Here is an 18,879-nt window from a genome sequence, read left to right as displayed (position 1 = left end):
CTCTATGGCTTTAAAAAATGATAAATACTTTGGCCAAATCACTAGGTGGGAATTGGTATAGGAATGCTAAGTAAAAAACTGGCAGCATAAAACATTATGTGCATACCAATCACCACAAGGTAAAAAATGCATGCTTACATAATGAAAAGGGTCAAAAGAGAACACAGGAGACTACATTCTTCCTTTAACTCTCAGCTACACTGCCTCCTCTCAGCGAGGCCCTGACCGCCCTTGCGTGCGCATGCATATACCAGCTGAATTAATTATGCTCTTCTGGGACCCACAGTCCTTGATTGCTGATTCTCCTACAGCCCCTACTGCAGTGTAATAGCTCTTCATGAACCGGCCTTCTCAGACGGATAAGAATTCTACCAGCACATAGTAGGTATTCAACAAAAGCTTGTTAAACAAAATAGAATATAAATAGCTGTCGTCAATGTCTTAGGTTTTGTTTTGCTTTTTTCTGTAGAGCTATTCATACCCACTGCAGCCATTCAGGAAAGACATTCCTCAGTGATTACCAGAGAACAATGCTTCCATTTCTGATTCACAAAGTGTTTTTGCAATCGTGGGCTTGGGAAGAGAGCAAGGCAAAATAAAATCAAACGACTTCCAGTCCAGATTCTCACTGGACCACAGAAAAATCTAATTTTGTTTTGGGAGCTTGTTATTGCTATGGTTCCTAATACCAAGTCTGGAGATATTCCCCAAGTACAGCTTGGAGAATGGGCCTTTACTCGGCCACTTGAAAGGGAAAAACACTGCATGGCTGCTCTCAGTGGCTGGCATAGCGGTAAAGGGCAAGAACAAAGAGTGCAGCTGGGAAACATAAAAGCTGGACAGCTCCGAGCTGGGAAGACAAGAACTGCCCATCCACACTGGAAACTGCACTTGAGTTTAAAGGGCTTCTGCAGGTGGCTGCACAGCCAGTGCCACCATCCTCCAGTGCTGATCTCCCATACTGGATGTTTGGATCTCTGGATGTCTCTGTGTCCCTGCTGCTTAGAGCTGCTTTGAGCAGCAGGCTTTGCAGGAAGTGGTTTGGTATGGATATTCAAGAATATCAGAAAGAAAGCCAGAGAAGGTCATTTTTTAGAGGAATGGTTCTTAACTCCTTTTGGATAAAATGTTAAAGGAGGAATATATTCCTTTTGAGAACCCAGTAAGACCTTTCCAGAAAAGTGCACACACACACAATTCTGCACACACTTTCAAAAGGTTCTCCATGAACCCCTGACCTGTGTCAGATACTATTCTTACCCTAGAACATCTCGGGTGCTTTAGTTGCTGCTATTAATAAGAATACTTTAAAAGCTAAAAACAACATGAATTTTCACAGCAGCAATGCAGCTGCAATATGTGAGGTGCCAACAGAAAATGATATGCAGTGGCTCTCAGGGGAGGACCCCGTGAATTCACGAAGACTACCAGCATAGAAACAGAGCCCATGTTTGAGTACGCAGAGGGAGGCAAGTGCACCCTCCCGAAGACACCCTGCTCTGGGTCTTCAGAAGCAGGACTGCCAAGTTTGACATCCTCAAGACCATCAGACCATGAGGCAGCTTCTTCTTGTTGGTCTGGGATGCTGACAGTCTACTCATCATGCAGAGTCATTTTATTGAGGGTTGCATTAAATAATCCAGAAAGTGGGATATAGAGAATTGCTGACTTAGAAACTTTAGTCCATTTTCCTGGTAAGAGCCAAAAAAAGTGGTCTAGGTGGTCCTAGAAAATGACCAAATCAGAGACCACTGTGAAAATGAAAGAAAAGGTAGTCTGGGCATGTGAAGGACATGATTTCAAACTTAGTAGGAGCGAGGAGGGCTTCAGAGAGCCCCCATAGCAGACGCACACCTGGCAGGCCCTTCCACAACTCCAGGGATTCCCAGAAACTAATTCCATCCCTTATTCAAGAGATAAAATGCCCTTCCCAGCAGTCTCTTGCAAGCAGTTCATCAATATGCCAAAAAAAAGCTTTGATCATATCACTGCCCTGTTCCAGCCCCTTATTGCCTCTCCCTATGGTAGTGCAAGAGTCAAAGTTTCTTCTATAAAGCAGTAAAATGTATTTAAAAGATATCCTACCTACTTCCAAAAGGAATTTATGGAAGTTTTTAATAATAATTTGTACCCAAGGCAAATAAAATAAAGTAAAAGGTAGACTAGAAAATACACGAAATAAGAGGTGAAATTTTTTTTACTGAGAACCAGGGCGATAAGATAGTTAGTACAATTGGACATTAAATCAAGCCTGGGCTTCACAGTAGCCTTGGCAAAGAGGAAAAGACAATGAGTTCCACAGTCCTCGCTTTCTGATTAAAAGCAGACTAAAAGACATCGCACTAGGAGGGGGAGAAATTTTTTTTTCCTGAGGCTAAGTTTTAAGATGAATTTATTGCGGTCGTTCTTATATTAAGGAATAATGAACAGCACAATAGATAACATCTTCAAACAGTTTTACATAAAATGCAAAATGTTCTTCCTATAACTTAGCCCAACATTGAGTACCCTTCACAATGTCTCAGTTACTTTCCCAGCTTCATTTCCTTCTTCCTGCCCTTCTCCATCCTCACGAGGAAATACACATTTCAATCTAACCAGAGTCCTCCTTATTCTCAGAGCATACTCCAGCCTTCTCATACTTATCTTTAATTACCCTAAACTCTTTAAATATACTGCCTCTTCTACAAAGATTTCCTCAATTCTCCCATTCAAAAGAGGTCTCCTTCTACCATACTTTCCAAGTCCCTGCCACCACACCAGGGCTGAGCACCATGGAGGCAAAATCACACAGAGGTTCAGGATATTTGGAGTCAGGCTGACCTGAACTCAAACTTGATTCTGCTGTTTACTGGCTATGTGACCCTGAGCAAGTAACGAAATCTTTCAGACCCTCAGTTTCTACATATAAATAACAGTAATAATAATACTTATACCTTGCAAAGCTTTTGTAAGAATTAAGTAAACATCTTTAAAGGCCTGGCACAGGACCAGACACATAACAACCCTCGGGAGAAATAGGAGTGGCAATATCTGCTATTATAGAGACTTGGATATCTGTCTTCTCTCCCCCACAAGAAAAGGAGCTCCTTGAAGGCAATTTAGTAAAGTATCTCTCAGAATGCTTTACACACAGGAGGACCGCAATAACAGAGTGAAGTCCGAAAGTCTGACTATGTGGATTTACGTAAGAGATCCTGATATGCAGTGGCTTCATGCCAGACCCCGGTCTGGCACACAGAACTCCTAACTCCCAGGCCACACTTTATCAAGGCAATCCTGCCAGCCCCTTGAGGGTCTCAAGTACACTGACCTCCTATTTCACACAGTAAAGATCCCCTTCCCCACAGAAAGTTAATCTTATCATACAGGTCTCCAAATACCCACGCAAATCACATCATTACAACCTGAGGTGGCCACCTTACCCAAAGATCCTATTCTAGGCAAGCTGGTGTGTATTTAATTGTTATGAATATATAGCACTGACCAATGCCTTTGTGAACTACAGATAAAATCTATCAGCCCTTGATGGCTAATTTGGTATAACATGAATACTGCAGAGTTCTAATAACTCACAGGAGACTACTTTAGCACTTATGAGCTATATGTCTTCCATACTCATAAAACAACCATAATCACCTTTCATGGGTGAGATGTTCTAGTAATTCTTAAGTGACTTAACCCTAGAAAGTCTATGAAAAAAACTAATTTCAAAGAACTTTTGTTTCACAGCTTTTAATTGTTCCCTTCTCCGTATCAGGTCCCCGTAGTCCTGAGGGCATGCAGGCCAGAGGCAGCCCCAGGAGTAGGAGGTGGGAGCAGAAGAGGAGCAGGTCTGTGGTCCAAGTGTCCCCCAGTGTTGTACTCACTGAGAAGTGGGAGGAGGTGACAGCAAAGACAGGCCCAGTTCCTTCTCTTGTCTCCTAGGAGCAAGAGCATCCAAAGAGGAACAAGCAGAAAAAAATCTCAACATGGAAAATGCCAACAAGGAAAATGAAAAAAAGGACGAAAAGAAGCCAGATGCTAATAAAGGAGAGCCCTTGGCCCTCCCTTTGGAAGCTGGTGAATACTGTGCTTAGAGGAAATCGTAGGCGGTTCCGTGTTAGGCAACCCATCCTGCAGTATAGACGGGATATGATTCAGAGGCTTGGAGAGCCACAAGCAAGGATGGGAGAGAAGAGTATGGAAAGGCTTGGGGAGGAGATGAAACAACTCATGCAAGAGCTGAGGGAAAAGCAGTTGAGTCATAGTCTGCAGGCAGTTAGCACTGACCCCCTCACTAGGACTATCATGATGAGTTTTGCCATATGCCTTGAATGCTGATGTTTTCCCTGAAGTTAATAGGAAGACACACCTGCTTCCTAGACTTCCATGTTTATGATGTACCTTCGTTGTAAACCTTTTGGTGTTACTTTTCCTCATGGGTCTCCTATTACCAGCTTCTAATAAAATGCTGTGTTTTGACTGAATATGTAAGTTTCTGTCAGCAGGAGAGTTTTACCTATTGCATGGAAAGATGCTCATTACATACTGTGAAGTTAATAAAGCGATTTTAAAAAGCCAACAAACAAACAAACAAACAAAACCCTACTTTTGTTTCAAAAGCAGAAGACAAGACCAAGAACTTATGAACCTGCTTTTTAACAAACATGCCAGAAAACATAGATCTCTTCATTTCTTAGGGATACATGCATTGCAGTGATGCTGTCCCTGGACAGTGATGTAAACCTGTGCCAAAACAGTTTTGAATCTTCTATTTTGGAGTTCCCTTCAGAAGTAGCATGGCTGTGTTGTGGGAGGAAAAGCCAGGCCTCCTTGGGGTGGGAGGGTGCGGGGTGTACTTTGGAACTAGACAGTATTGGATGCAAATATCACTTAGAGATGTTGAGTAAAGTTGTTTAACCTACTTGGGCCTCATGTTCTCATATATAAAACAGGGATAATAATATTAATGTATATGGAAATGATTCTCACGTTTTATTGTGCATTAGAATCATCTGGAGAGTTTGTTTAAAATACTTTGGGGTGAGTCCCATCCCCAAAGATTTTGTTTCAGTGAGTCTGATGTGGGGCCCAGAAATCTGTGTGGATTTAAATTATTTTTCATTTTTAATTACACAATATGTAAATACATTTCCCCCTTGTAAAATATTAAAACATTGCCTTATCAGTTATGATTGCATTCAGCTGCAAGCAATTAAAAAACCTAACAGTCACTTAAACAGATGGGTTATTTTTCTCATGGAACAAGAAGAATGCTAAAGGCAGGCAGTGCAGAATTGGAACAGCCGCTCAAGGATTACATGAAGGATCCAGGATCTTGTTGTCTTGCTCTGTCATCATTGGCCTGTGGCTTCTATCCCTATAACTGGAACGCTGCTTCAGCAGACAGAGTCCATGAAACAGGCGGGAAGAAGGCACAAGGACCAAAGGGTTTTGCCATTTTATTTATGATGAGGTGCTCTCCCTAGTGGCTTATGCCTCCATCTCATAGGCCAGAACTGTGTCCTATGGTCACTCCTAGCTACAAGGGAGATTGTGTAAGAGAATTTTTTAGCTGGGCACATAGCCGCCCCAAACAAAATTAAGGAGAAATGAGGCACAGGTATTGGATAGGAAATGAGCAGTGTCTACTACAATTACAGATAAGTTCATGCCCCCTTAGACCTTCTCTCCCCCGTACCCTTATTAATCTGGGCCTCATGGGCATTTTTATCAAGCTTCTCAGCAGATTCTGATGTTCTCCTCAGTCCCTAAGGTTTGAGGACCAGTGCCACACTTATAATGCTCATGCAGCAGTTACATCTGGCTTTCAAGTGTTCAGCCTAGTGGAGCCATTATAGTTGTCCAATCAACTACAAGTTACCTAGAAAAACTTAATCGTATTTGCTATAGCCACATCTCAAGTTTGGTCTCGTCAGCATATGACTCTGGGGTGTGAAAAATTATTGGCTTGTTTTAAAAATCAAAGCTACACTTCAAAAGATGATGATTTGCTACCTATGACAATATTTAAAGAATGTGATTTGGGCCCCAAAACCTGAAGCCATAAGACTCTAATTGAGATGACAGCATTATCGCACAAGGTGACATACTGCCTAGAATGGCTTGCTTGCACTCTGCAGACATATTTGGCTACTGGCTAAGCGAAAAGAATGTGTTGGTGGGCAAGTGTTCATCACATTGAAGTGGAGGGAAAAATCAAGATAAAAATAGTACATATTTTTATATTAAAAAGTATACACCTATGCAAAAAAGAAAAGCCTGGAAAGCTAATCCCAATATGATAACAGTGGTAAATAGCTTAGAGGTGAGAGTAATTACATCTTATTTCATTTTGGCTTTGTTGAAAAGGAGGGTAACTTTCCAAAATTTTCTACAAAATACATAAAACCAGTTTATAATTAAAAAAAAATTTGTTGACCTACACATTTGTCATCAGGAATCGTATAATAATTTTTGGAAGGCTTCTGGTAGGTCAGCTCATCCAACCTTATGCCATATCTTATCTGGTCTTTGTGTAAAATTAAATGGCAACTAAGGAGGACTTCAGCTAAAGCAAAGGCATAACCATGTATGTAGGGCACCATGACAAGGCTGCCAGCTACAAAGGCAGCATTTTTAAAATCTGAAACCATCCAGATTTAGCAGAGGAAAACACTCTCAAATGAAACGCAGGCTCAAGGTCCCTGTGATTTCCTAATTGAGAAGCTGCAAAGAGAAATGTGGGTTCATTACTCAGCCACCATACTGTACTCAGCTACCCCGCACATAGCAATTAGGCTGGAACTCAGGGTGCCATGTGCACTGCATACAAAGTCACCCTCTGAGAGGAACCAAAATGCACAAGACCTTGCAGCATGGCAAACAGCCAACTATCAAGAAAACTTTTTCCAACCAGAGTACATTTTTGGCAAACCCCTGCCTGCACTTACTTCAGGAAGCCTATGTGGCTATCAAATAAGCAAGCTAATAAATGTATTAATAGGCAAGATCTACAAGCTGGATGCTGTTAATTTTGGGGAGGCAGCTGAACTGTGAGTCGGGTCTGGGGACGTAACTTTATACCAAAGACTCTATTCTTTACTCATCTTTTTCACTCTAGCAAATGCTTATGGCCTGCTTTCAATAAACAGCTTTGGCTGAGCTTCTTCTAAAACAAAGCTGCCTCAGGTCAAGAGTAGGTAAATGCTATGCTCACTTCCCATGACCACATCAAAATTACAACTAAATTATAGAATAACTACCCTTGTGAACCACCTGAAGACTAACTGAACAGAACTCCTATAGCTAAGGATGTAAAAAAGAAGCCACATCGAGACTGGTAAGAGAGGAAAAGATGCAAAATACAGTCTCACACCCATGTTTGGTAGTTAAGAATCAAGAAGGATATTATCATTGCAGAGGTTCCAGCTCCACTCCAGGCTCCTCAGCCTGGGCCATCAGTGCCTGGAAGAGGGGTCTCCATAACACCTGGCTATGAAAACTATCAGGGATTCTATCTGGTGAAACAAAGGGCTTCTGTAGACCCAGGTGTCCTTTTAAAGGGTCACAGCACAGACTCACTCACAAACACTTGCCCTAAGCTCCAGAGAAGGGACAGCAATTTGAAAAGCACCAGGGACTAATGGGGAAGAATTGAATTGTTTGGATTCAGGGTGAGGGCTGAAGAGGCAGCTCTCTCCTGGACTAAAATGCTGGCAGGCACCATTGTTCCTTTATTGAGGAACACGCATAGTCTGCAAGTGCAGGTGGGAGCCAAATCTGAATCTCCATCAATCTGGCTAACACCACTCTTGCTCCACCCTGGTGATTCCCTTAGATCTTACCCCCACCCAATTCATGCACCCTGCCCAAACTTCTTTCAAAGTCTAGTACACACAAGCAGCCAGCCTGAACCTGCATTGCAGACTTTTCTAAAATCTCTCAAAGGTTCACAACCCCAAACAAGCAGCAGCTGGCCTTGGCATACCCTGTATCTCTTGCTAAGTGGCCCCAAGCCCAGCACTAATAGCAACTGGCTTCTTTTTGCAGCATAACCACTCTCAGGTGCCGCCAAGCTCAACATAGGCAGCTACCAACTACAGATCACTTTGTAGCTCCTACCAGGAGGCCCCAAGCTGGACATGGGCTGCAGCTGACCTTGGCCTGCACTAGAGCCCCTCTCAAGAGGCCCCAGAACAAACACACTTGGTGGCCGGCTTCAGACCACACAAGAGCACCACCTGATTAGTGCCACAAATGACACACGCAAAGGGCGGACTTGGCAGACACCAGAGTCCCACTAAAGCAAATCCTGCTTCATGGATTCAGCCCCTGCACAATTGCTTATCCACTGAAGTCACAGCCAGTCCTCACAGCCAGTCAGCTTGAGAGTCAATCCCACCCACTGATGTGCCAACAACAATCAAGGCTCAACCACAACAAGAGAGCACACACAACTCACACAAGGGACATCCCTGGAGCACCCAGCTCGGGTGAACAGAGAGACTGCCATTGGGCCCTGCAGGACACCTAGGACATAAGGCCACTCTGATAAAACTGGGAGACACAGCAGATATACCTAATACATAGGAACAAACAGAGAAAGGCAGCCAAAAGGAGGGGACAGACAAATATGAAAGAACAGGACAAAACTCCAGAAAAAGAACTAAATGAAATGGAGGCAAGCAATCCATCAGATGTGAATTCAAAACATTGGTTATAAGAATGCTCGATGAACTTTGGGGAAGAACAGATGATCTCAGTAAGAACTTCAACAAAGAGATAGGAAACAAAAAAGAAACAGAAGTGAAAAATATAAAAACTGAAATGAAGAATACATTAGATGGAATCGACAGCAGATTAATGAAGCAGAGGATCGAATCAGCGATTTGGAAGAAAAGGTAGCAATAAATACCCAATCGGAACAGCAAAAATAAAAAAGAATCCTCCCCCCCAGCCCAAATGAGGATAGTTTGAGGGACCTCTAGGACAACAACCAGTGTAACAACATTCACATCATAGGAGTACCAGAAGGCAAAGTGAGAGAGCAAGGGATTGAGAACCTATTCAGAGAAATAATGACTGAAAACTTCTCTAACCTGGTGAAGGAAATAGACATACAAGTCCAAGAAGCACAGAGTCCCAAAAAAGATGAACCCAAACAGAGCCACACCAAGACACATTATAATTCAAATGCAAAGGCTGAAGACAAAGAGAGAATCCTAAAAGCAGCAAAGGAAAGGCAGCTAGTTACCTAAAAAGGAGCTCCCACAAGACTGTCAGCTGATCTTTCAACAGAAACTTGACAGGCCAGAAGAGACTGGCGCAAATACTCAAAGTGTTGAAAAGCAAGGACCTACAACCAAGACTATTCTACCTAGCAAGGCTGTCATTTAGAATCGAAAGAGAGATAAAGAGCTTCTCAGTAAGAAAAAGGTGAAGGAGTTCATCATCACCAAACCAGTATTACAAGAAATGTTAAAGGGACTTGAAGAAGAAAGAGAAAGGGGAGGAGGAGAAAGGGGAGGAGAAAGGGAAGGAGAAAGGGGAGGAGAAGGAGAAATATATATTAAGAAAATATCATAAAGAAAAAAAGTTTCACTGAAATAGACAAGCACATAACAAAAATACTAGATCAATCATCAAGTAAAGCTAGTACAAAGGTTAAAAGGCAAAAGTAAGAGGATTATGTGTAATTACGACAGTAAATTAAGGAATACACACAAACCCACACGTGAACAACGTAAAAAATAATGGCAAAAAATAAACTTGGAGTGAGTAAAAATGGTAGTGATATTTTAATGTGTTTGAACTTAAGCAATAATCAACTTAAAATAGACTGTTATAAAACAGCTTGGTAGATATGATGCACATCGTCCACAAACCAAAAATCTATAAGAGATATACAAGAAATAGAGAAAGGATTCCAAACACAACACTAAAGAAAGTCATCAACATACAAGAAAAGAGAACAAGAGAATAAGGAACAGAGAATTACGAAAACAATAAATAAAATGGCAATTACTACATGCCTACCAATAATTACTTTAAATGAATTAAATGCTCTAATCAAAGATGAATGGATAGAGAACTGGTGTATATATATATATATATATATATATATATATATATATATATATATATATATGAATATTAGTCGGCCATAAAAAAGAATGAATCTTATCATTGCAACAAGATGATGGACCTCAAGTAAGTGAAATAAGTCAGACAGAGAAGGACAAATGCTATATGATTTCAATTGTGTGTGGAATCTAAAAACACAAAATAAATGAACAAACAAGATAGAAAAAACTCGTGGATATGGAAAACAAACTGATGGTTGCCAGATGGAAGGAGGGTTGGAAGACTGAATGAGAGGGGTGAAGGGATTAAGAGGTACAAATTGGCAGTTATAGAATAGCCATAGGAATATGGAGTCATTAATATTGTAGAAGCTATGTATGGTGTCAAGTGGGTACAAGACTTATGGGAGGATCACTTCAAAAATTATATAAACGTCTAACCACAATGCTGTATACCTGAAATTAACATAATATTGAATGTAAACTGTAATTGAAAAATGAAAAATAAATTTAAAAAATAAAATAAAGCTGCTCCAATCACCAAAGACCCCCTGATTTAAATTAAGTTGCTGCACTCTGAGCCTCTTCCTCTAAATCTGATAGCAGAAAAGTGACCTCCACAGCCACTCCTACTATTCTTTCTGGTCAGTAGGCCCAGAGCTTGTTGAGTTGTGCTTTCTAAGGCTCTGGTCATGGTGCTTTAGAAGGACTGGAGAGAGCAGAGGTTAAAGGGATCCAGGGTATCACCTCACCTTGCCTGGTCTCCAAAGGCTCCAATGCAAAGCTGACTTATGTGTCTGACCACATCATTTCTAAAGTCTGCAATGATGGTGCCTCAATGCTCCAAGAGCCTTTAGGACATAGAATCAAGTCACAAATGATGAAATACAGTTGGCAAACCAACATGAAAATATCCAACCTCAGCAGGAATTAAAGAAATGGAAATTTCAATAAAATGCAATATCTCCTATCAATTTAGCAGTCTGAGGAATCCTCCTTGTGCGACTTGTCTCCCGGCATCCCTTCCTGCCCTGTCCAACCCACCCTCCACCCAGAAGTTGGAATAACCTTTCTCGAATGCAAGTCTCATCATGTAACTGGCCTGCTTAAAGCCCCTTTATGGCTTCCAACTGCTGTTAGGGTAAAGCCTACATTCTGCTCCTGCCCTGCCTTCCATTTCTGTCCATTTTACTACATCCTTTCCATCCTCTGGCCTCAGCTCCTCTAGGTCCAGGCTCATTAGCAACTCTGGGGCATCTGCACATTCTGCTTCTCTGCCTGGATAACTAGGACAGTCTCTCTCCTCCATCCCCATGTGCTTCCACGCTAGTTAACACTCGACACCTTCAGAATGTGGCTTAAAAATCCTTCTTGAGAAAGTCTTCCCCAACTCTGTTCCACATATGAGTCCCTCTACCAGAACTCTGGTTGGGTCCTAATAAAGCTGAGCAAATAGAAAGCAATACACATTTTTTTGGAGAGTAATAATCTTAAAAATGAGCATACCCTTTGACAAGATAATTCTATTTAAAGGAATTTATTATAGTAAATAATCTAAAATGCAGACAAAGATTTAAGCCCTACTATGTTTATCACTGCATTAATTATAACTGAAAGGAAAAAAGAACCAAAAGAAACAATCTAAATGCCCAACATTAAGGAAGTGGTAAATTACAATATATTCACGTGATGGAACATTGTGGAGTCATTTAAAAATAATATTTATAAATTTTTTTAACTTAAAATGCTTATTATGTTAAGTGAACAAAAAAACAGAGCACAAAATTGTATTTATAGCATAATCTCTGTAAAGAAAAATACATTAACAATACAGGAAAGAAATATGCCAAAATGCTTATAATAGTGACCTCTGGGTAGTAGGATAACGAATATTTTTCTCTATTTCTCTACATTTCTTCATGCTTTTCAAATTATCAGGGGTTCAACCTCTTCTAATTCTCCTGTCTTGCTCTACCTTGTACCACATGGGCTAAGACAGAGTAAATGGGCCTCTCGTCCTCTGCAGCACTGACCTCCTGTGACCGTTCCACTCAGGACTTCCTGATGCACAGTATGTGGTGACAAACATCACGACCAGCTGAGGCCATCTGTCCCTGCACCCCAAAGATAAAGGAGAGTAACACCTGGTACATATTCCCAGAGTTATCTAGTCACCCCAAAACAGGCTATACAATATGACTTCTTCCTCCCACAGAAATGTCAAAAAGCCTAATTTATTACCCTGGTTTTGGAATGGGCATTCCACTATAATTGAGGAATACTAGAATTTTTACTGCTGTCTTTGATAGGAGTCAATCAACAAGGAAATGGCCACCTGTATGTCCATATCCACCCTTGATGAACAACCAGCCATCTGGTCCCATTAAGGATTCAGAATTAGGGGAATTTCACAGGTATGCATAGTAAGGGCCAAAGATCTTTAGCAAGTGGGGTCTGGTACAGATGAAACAAAGATTCTTTCCTGCTTTTCTGTGTCACCATTGTAGGAGGGCATTTCCCAGGAGCCCAAGGAATGCAGGCTCTGCATCACTGCTGGTATCACGGGCTTTCAGCCCACAAGCAGCTTTCTAAGGCTGACAAACTGCCAGGCATCGACACATAGCCTACATGTTGCAGTCTCTTTTCCTGCTGGCTGTAGGAATGGGAAAGTGCAAGGATGAATGGCATTAAATAATGCAAGGGTGAACGCCACTCACGTGGGAGCATAATAAAAGACATCTGAGAGGGCTGCACAGTGGAGGGGGGCATGTGGAAAGGTTAGCACCTCACACTAGGCTCCAATTCATAGCTCTCAAGCTTAAAGGCAGTTCTCCAATCAGTCCCCTTCATGTCTCACCAAACTACCTGAATCTGACACTGCCTAATAGAGAATTATACTCCATTTCTGACACTCACAGAAAGGTCTCTACCAATGTCCACACAAAGGCAGTGCCACATGCTTGGCTGGGATTTTGCTATACGGCACATCTGCTTTGGAGGGCTCTCTCTAGAACACAGTGACACTAGGAGCAGAGGCTCCATCTATATTACTACCCCACTCCCAAATCACCCCCTTCCATAGCAGTGTGGTACAATGAAAAGAGCACCAGAACTGACAAGTGGAAATAAGAGAGAGGCAGATTTCAGATAAAATGAAGAAAGGCCTTTTTATTTAACTGCAGAAGAGGCCAACAGTGAAATAAATGTACTGTCTGTGAGACAATGAATTTCTCATCACTGGAGGTATATGTATAGGTCTGGGCTGGTAGCCACCTGGCAAGACTCTCTCGAAGGGATGACTGCTTTGCCAGAGATGTTGCTCTTGGTGACCCAAGGAGCTCCTTCCACCTCTGAGACCCTGTGTGCCTTTAATTTCACTGGAGTGGCCAGAAGCTGGCTTCTTCACTCAAAACATAAGGGTGACAAGAGTCTTATATCTGACTAAGATGTTCCACACAATAAATGACTGCCAGGAGAGGCACTGGATAAGAGTAAGGGAGTCACTCAAACTTCCACTAGGGAATGGAGTGGTGGGCCACCCTGGAAGAAGCCTGTGAAACTCAAGACAGCCAGGAGGTTGCAAGTCTCTCCAGACTCTGCTTCTGCCTACATATGTATAAAGGCACAGGGACTCATTCCAGGAGACAGACGATTGTAAAACACTACCATTTAACCTTACTGATTTCTTATAATGTCCTAGGTGCCTTATCTCATTATTTCATCCTCACCATAACACTAAGGTAGACACTTTTTATTCTCATGCTTTGTACACCAGGAAAGGGAGGCTCAAAGAAGCTAATGACTTGCCCAGACACATACACAGATAGCAGCAGGACCTGGACTAGATTCAGTTCTGTCTGATTTCTGAACCCGAGTATTCTACCAGTAAGTCTTAATGTAGTGACTCAGGAATGGGATGAAAATGATAAAATCAAGAACCCTAATATGTGAACAGTCTCTATATGATTTGTTTGCACCCAATACAAAACTAAACCTTTCCCAAGCCTTGCAAAGTGAGGCCAGCCCTCGCTGGTGTGACTTTTCCTTCTCTTACACTGCCTGCCTTTTGGTGCTGAGACTAACAGCAGGCAAAACACTAGCAGCTGGCTTTTAGAGCTGAATGGAACCTTAACTCTCATCTATGTAGAGGTCTCTGAGATAGATTGTGACTGGTCACTGCCTGAGTTCACTGGGATCCTGGCAGATCCCAGGTTAGCACCCAGTTGCTTAACCACTCTCAGTGCTCTTCCCATCATGCCACACACCAAATGCCCTCAGAATGACTGTTAAAGGAAAAAACACAAAGAGCACTGAGCCCATGGTGTGGCTTCTGAGCCAAGGGAACAATTTAATACCTCTTCCCAGGGAGAGCCCTCCCTCTCTCCCTCCCTCCCTCCCTTCCCTCCCTCCTTTCCTTTCTTTCTTTTAGGGCCAATCTTAATGACCAATCAGTGAGCAAGGATGTCTAAAAGAGGTAAGAATTCAGTAACTAGTACAAATTCTCATTGAAATCTTTTTTTGTGTCTACCCTGGGAAAAGGAACAGGCCCTCAAGGTAATTAAAATCCAGTTTGAAAACCATTTTACAATCCCTAAAGAATCAATGGATCTAGGCACTGATCATCAATGGCTGGGAACATTATAAAGAGAAAGACAAGACATGATGTCCCTCCGAGAGAGAAATACATCACCTCTAAAGTAGTCTTGTTGAAAAATTAAAGCTAAATTTGATTGGACCATAGATCTAATTTCCAGTTTACATGAAATACAGAGAACAGAGGAACATGTGAACATGTTAAATGCTACCACAGAGATACAATTAGCAAAATGCAGACTGGGAAACTCTAGACTGGTTTCTTCAACAAATAAACTGCAATGAAATGAATATGAAGGAGGAGCCTATAGATTAAAAGAGACATAAGAGACATATCAACTAATTATAATATCAGACTTTATTAGATCCTATTCAAACAAACAAACTTAAAATACATATATAACATTATGAGACAAGTAGAAGTTTGAATACTAACTGAATATGTAATATTAGAGACTTATTAATTTTTAAGTACAATAAAATTATTATGGTTGTTTTTTAAAAGAGGTCATTTTCTTTTCGAGATACACACTGAAATATATGACTGAAATAATATGATTTGGGGAATTTACTTCAAAATAATATAGGCCAGGAGAGGGAATAGGAAGACATATTGACAAAATATAATAGGTCATGAATTGATAAAGGGTAAGTAGAGGTTCATTATACTATTTTTACATATGTTTAAAATTTCTATAACACATAGTTTAAAAAGTAAACCCAGATTTGAAGATAAGATTGATATATTCAATATTCTCAGAGGAAAGTTAAAGTAGAAACTATAAGGCATGGATTATAAATGTAGCAGACATTTAGGTGAGGGAGGTATTCGGACTCAATAAACATTTATTGAATGTTTACTATGTGCTAGACTCTGTAGTAGGCACTTTATTTATCAGCAATGTGATCTCTGCACCTCAACTTCCTCATCTATATAATGGGGATGGTAAAAAGTCTGCTTCATCTGATTGTTACCAAGAGGAGATAAGCTTATACATATCAAGCACTTAGAATAGTGCCTGACCTACAATATACAATAAATATTAGACCCATTTTATAGTTGAGGAAACTGAGGCTCAGAAAAGTAAAGTAACCTGTTCAAAAAGGTCATGCTGCCATAAGAGGTGGAGCCTGGATTTCATAAGCAGTTCCCCCACCCTCAGGCTGGGCTTCCTTGGGCATGCCACAGGCAGGAGAGCTCTGTGACTACTGGAGAGCATGGACGATGAAGGCGTCAGGGAATAAATGAGCTTTGAACAAAGAGTAGGAATAAGGTAAGGCTGAAAGGAGTAAGGAAAAATAATATTCGAGACCCTCAGAAATGCCATTCTGATGAAGTTCCTAATTAAAGACTGTATACCATAGCTGTCATTGGGGTGACCTCACTGATTCAAATAAATAGCCATGAGGTTTCTGAGGGAACAATTTTAACTCTGCTTTCCATAATAAAGATTCTGGATAACAGCTCAAAGCTTTAGCTAGTTAAGCGTGTGGGTCAGTCACACAAATTGTTTTCTTGGCTGGATGCCAAGAAAGCCAGTCTGTCATTCTAGCAATGAGGTGATCAGTTTTGCATTCCTAGCCAAAAAAGAGGCTTCTCCACAGAGCTTGCAAATCATACCTGTAAGATCTATACACTCAACCTTCCCCTAAAATCTGTTTGAGTGTTTTATTTGGGGAAAACTACAGGGTTGAAGATGGCTGTCCAGACACGGCACCCAGAACATGCCTAGACCCAGAGAGGAGACCACTTCTCCAGTTAACAGGTAGACAAAGGTCACTTCAGTAGCAGGGCCTTGTAGATTTGCTGTCACTTCTCCCACCAGGCCTTGCTAAGCACTTGACAAGCCCGTTCCAGAGGCCTTTGTGGAGGTACAGAAACAGGACTGGTCATGGCCTAAACATGCCATTCAAGTCCTCCCTCTGCCCTCCGATGGCCACAGACAGCTCATTTATCTACTTGGCTTCCTTGTTTACGAAGAAGGATAACAGAGAAAGAACCTCACTGCAACAGGAAAATGAAACATATGTAAAAAGCTAGACAAAAAGTTGAGAACTTGTATGATTATGCTGACTTTCCATTAAGCCAGAACTAGATCAGATCTTTCAGAATGGGATTCTGAGGGTCTCTAACCTGTCTGCCCCCAGAGGCAGTACGGAACAGTGAGACTAGCCAGGGAGTGAGTTGATCAGACCTGGTTTTGATTTCTGGCTCTGCCATATTATCTTCAAATTTTCCATTCCTAGAAAAATAAGCCCCATTTACCCCTCACTATCTTGACTGACTGGAAAACAAAAATCCACAGATAACCTATGAACTTCATTTTACCTTAGGGTTTTAGCTTTTTTCCACTAAAACGCAACACAAAAGAGCCGATATGAATTTTTTTTTTTTAATTTTCTTCCTCATCCTATTCTCTTTATTTCTCTCCTTGCAGGTGCTGATGATCACTAACAAGCCCCTAGAATGAGAAGTAGGAAGAAGGCAGGAGACACGAACAAAGGGGTCTAGGGAAAATCTACAGCACAGCTCATCAGCTTCTACAAAACCAGCGCTGGCTTAAAACATCAGACAGAGGTAAGGACCATATGACCTTGGTCTGCCTGACCCAAGATCAGCATGTTCTTTTTCACAAGGCTGCATAGCAAGCTCAATAAAGAATTAGCTGTAATGAAGGTGGGGCCTTAGGGGCCGTCAGACCCAGGCTCAAACACCTGGCTCTGCAATTTATTTGCCCCAAGACCTCAGGCAAATTACTTATTCTTGGTTTTAAGGCTTTGTCATTTCACTTGTAAAATGGAGATAGTAACTAACACTGTGGGATTGCTATGAGAATCAGAAATAATATATATATTTAAAGGATGTTTATAATAAGAGCTGTCATATATTAAGAGCTGTGCTAATATATAAATTGTCTCATTTAAACCTTAAAATCAACCTATGAAGGAGCTATTACTGTTTCTATTTTTAAAGATGAGGAGACTGAGGTTCTGACTGAGTAATGTGCCCCCAAAACATAGGTGGTGGTGAGTGTTGATTGAAGGTTTGTTTGCCCCTGAGGTTGTGTTCTTAGTCCTATTATAGCGCCGGTACACAGCAGGTCATTAAGAAAAGGTAGCTGTTAGGATTCTGGCAAAGGCCTTCATGAGCCTTACTCACAGCAGCCCTGAGATGAGGGCATCATCATTCCCATTTTACAGATGAAGAGGCTGAGGCTCAGCTAGTTCAGAGTCCTAGAGTTCAATTAAAAGCCCCTATCTCTTAAAATGTACAGCTGAAACTTACCGGATTTCATTAACTAATGTCACCATAAAAAAAAATTAATTAGTTTACTTTTAAAGATTAAAAAAAATAAATAAAAGCCCCTATCTTTTAAAGACATATACTTCAGTATTAATGGATAAAATTACATGATGTCTGGAATCCACTTCAAAATAATGAAGAATCGGGGAGGGGGATAATGAGATGAAACAAGACTAGATTGGCCAGATGTTGAGAACTGCTGAAGCTGAGTCATGGGTACGCAGAAGTTCATTAAATTGTTTTCCCTATTCTCATTTATGTTCAAAGCTTTGCATAACAAAAAGCAAAAAAAATCGCCTCATCTCCTGGAGGATGTATAAGATAGAGGTAGGTCTCAAACTGATGTGTGTTCTGCCCCCAAATTCTGAGTCCCCTCCAATTTCCTGTAACAATCACTTTAAAGCATTCCTCCTCCTTTCCTTCCTCACCATATGGTCCATCTCTACTGGGGGACTGGCATCATTCTAGAGCCCAAAGTGCTGCTAATCTGAGTTGGGGAAAGCAAGGTAGTCTCCACAGAAGGCCAAATGGTGGCAGCCCACACTGCTGCAGGGGTGCAGGGCTAGGGTGAGCCTTGCTATCTGGAGAGTCCAGGAAAGATTCTTAGAAAGGAAACATGACTTAGCTGTGAAGAGGATTTGAATGATCTGAAGGAGAATGTAGGAATAAGAAAGAGAGAAGGGAAGAAGCAGTGAGTGCAGAAGCATGGACAGGGGCCACACAGGCTGAGCTCCGCTTCCTCAGCTCCCTCCCCTCTGGAAGTACTACAGCAGCCCCCACTGGCATCACTTCCACCAGTCTCCCTTCCTATAACCTACCCTCCAATAACCTACACTGCCTCAGGATGATCTTCTCCAAACAGAAATCTGATCACATCTTCCCCTTGCACATTAAAAACCTCCCCAACCTCCCCAA

The 18,879-nt window shown here is 41.4% G+C and overlaps 1 protein-coding gene and 1 pseudogene across 8 annotated transcripts in view; one reads left to right on the top strand and one right to left on the bottom strand.

The window, feature by feature from the left end:
* Positions 1–18,879, bottom strand: part of TOM1L2 (target of myb1 like 2 membrane trafficking protein) — a 125,711-nt gene that overhangs the window by 75,296 nt on the left and 31,536 nt on the right. The window lies entirely within an intron of this gene.
* Positions 3,873–4,521, top strand: LOC120589868 (protein BEX1-like; annotated as a pseudogene).

Source organism: Pteropus medius, unplaced genomic scaffold, assembly GCF_902729225.1.
Source record: "Pteropus medius unplaced genomic scaffold, Ma_sr-lr_union100, whole genome shotgun sequence".
Classification (NCBI taxonomy): domain Eukaryota; kingdom Metazoa; phylum Chordata; class Mammalia; order Chiroptera; family Pteropodidae; genus Pteropus; species Pteropus medius.
This window is presented reverse-complemented; position numbering and strand designations above follow the sequence as displayed.